Here is a 2,489-nt window from a genome sequence, read left to right as displayed (position 1 = left end):
TAAGAGTGACCCACATGTTGTCAGTTGTGAATCAGTTTCAATAACCCCATCTCCTCATTTCCACTGTGCCCCTTTTTCTTTTTCCTGCTTTCCTCCTTTTTTCTTTTCTTTCTTTTTCTCTCCCTTCCCCTGTCGCTGGTGCTTATTAAAGCAAATCCCAGTCATCATATCATTTAACTCATTTCCTACAGAATTTCCTGGCGGCAGGGCTACAGGACAGTTAAACTGGACAAATGATCTTTTATGATTGCTTTCCTCACCGAAATATGGATTTGTGTTCCTTAAAGAAAAATAAAACATTGCTAAAACCTCTACAAAACACCCCAGATATTACAGCTTTATATTCTATCCCATTCCTCTCCCTAGGGTCACTGGGGGAGGGGTCTCTGCAGAATTTTAAACTTCCTTTACTATTACAATAGTAACACAATAACAGAAATTTTAGATGTTTATAAATCATAGAAAGGTGCATATTCTCTTACTGTTGGCAAAGAATACTCTTAGAGCTTGATTTCTGAAGTAAAGAATTGTCGATGTAGAGTTTGAAGAGATCTTCTAGGACTAGAAACTCAACATATATTTCTTCCCATGTCAACCCCCTGAGCTGATTATTTGTGATGGTTTTAAATGCACTTTGGATCAGGAACTAGATATGACAGCATGATATATGGATGTTTCAATGTTCACACATGTCAGATCTATGGAGTGTCAAATAATTGAGGCTTAGTTATTTTCATTAATAAATATCACCCAGCTAAATTTAGGTGAACTGCCCTCTAAATAAGTCAAATAGACTGAGGCTTTGAATGAAGAAATTAATTATAGCTGGTGTCCTAAGGCAAAGAATCCCACTGTGGCGTGCAGAGTATAATTAATGTGAGGTAAGTGCCAGCAAATCACTCCTTAAAATATTAATGCTATCAAAGAACAGCTGGGCAATGAGAGAAACCCTACCCTAGGGAGATTAGCTAAGGTTGCTTTTGCTGCTGTACGACTTTATGTAGTTGTGATGTAATGAAATTCCTCTAATTTTAAGAAAAGTAATTTTAAGAGGTGTGGTTCTGGGAAAGTTATTAGCAGTGAACATGTCTTTGAGTTTTATCATCTTACTATGCTCATTATACCTCACTTTTGCTGTGGTCTAGATGACTTTTCCCATTAATTGGTCAGGATATATTAACAATCCAAATGACCTTCCTTGCAAGCAAGTAGACTTTTAAAACAGTAACCTTTAAGCCTGATAAAAATTCTTTTATTTTTGTAAATAAAACCCCAGTACACAAGAAACTTCTGCAAAACAATTTCTCTTACGCTCGGATTAAGTTGAGAAAAACTGTCCCATCATTTGTTTGCCTAAACTTAATTCGGTTTCACTCGATAGTTTAGTAACTTACTATTGTTCCCAAAATACCTAGTTTTACAGAGAGCAATAAAGTTACATAATCTTACTTAACAAGCGGAACGTTGGGCATCTATTTTTAGTCTTAGAACTAAATGATAACCTCAATATTTAAGATTAGAAGTCCGAAGTAGTTCTTTACCTAGATTCTCCTTTGATTTTTAGATTGAGAAATGGTTGTATTTATGGTTAAACAAGAACTTTTCTCTAGCAGCGGCGCGCTCCAGTGGGAAGCCGCGGGAGGGACGCAAACTTCTGACCGCACGCTCTTCGGCTGGTGCCCGGCACACTTTGCTCCTGTTGTTTCGCTTAACTTGCCAACATCTAAATCACTGACACGGGTATTCGGCGTGTTTGACAAATAGGTTGAGATGCGACGAACATAGTCACACACGGCAATAAACGACGAGAGGAAGTTCGGGGTGCAGTACACACACATGCCTGGGTCTGACCCAGGTTTCACATAACACCAGTTTCACGAGGCACTTACGCTGCTAAAGGAGCAGTGCCCCCGAAAATAGCACACAGGGGACACATCATTTAAATAAATGTGTTTCTTTGCCCGAACAGAAGTTCAGATCTACTCAATTATCATTAATTTTGTGCCTTTATTTTCTTTGCGGGCTCGCGCGAAGTCCTGCTCTTGCAGGTTTTGCGAGCCGCCCGCCGCGGTGAGGGTGACCCGCGATTCCGCGCCCGGCCGCGTTCGGGAGGGGCGGGAAGGAGCGAGGAGGCGTGCGCACATTTGTGCAAAAGTGCAAAGGGAGGTGCAGAGGTTGGCGGCCCCCACAAATGACCCCGTCGGTCCTGAACCCTTAGAATCACGTCGCAGGAACGAATCTGGGTCTGTGCAACAACAGACCGATGACAAACTTCAGTCACGGCGTTCAGCTTTTAAAAATTAAATCCAGACAAAGCAGCGTCTCCCACTCGAGAGCCACTGTGCGTGGGTAGACGGAGGAGCCCGGCACCTCTCGGTCCCACTCTGCTCAGTGTTCTGGGCTGTGTCGAAAGCGGGTGCGGGGTGGGGGCGGGCGGCTGACCTGCCCAGGTTTGCAGCCGAGGCCGGGGGAGCCGCGGTGGGGGCGGC

This window comes from Chinchilla lanigera, unplaced genomic scaffold (genome assembly GCF_000276665.1).
Source record: "Chinchilla lanigera isolate Chin_1 unplaced genomic scaffold, ChiLan1.0 scaffold00042, whole genome shotgun sequence".
In the NCBI taxonomy this organism is placed as follows: domain Eukaryota; kingdom Metazoa; phylum Chordata; class Mammalia; order Rodentia; family Chinchillidae; genus Chinchilla; species Chinchilla lanigera.
The sequence above is the reverse complement of the archived record's forward strand: the minus strand, read 5'-3'. Positions refer to the sequence as shown.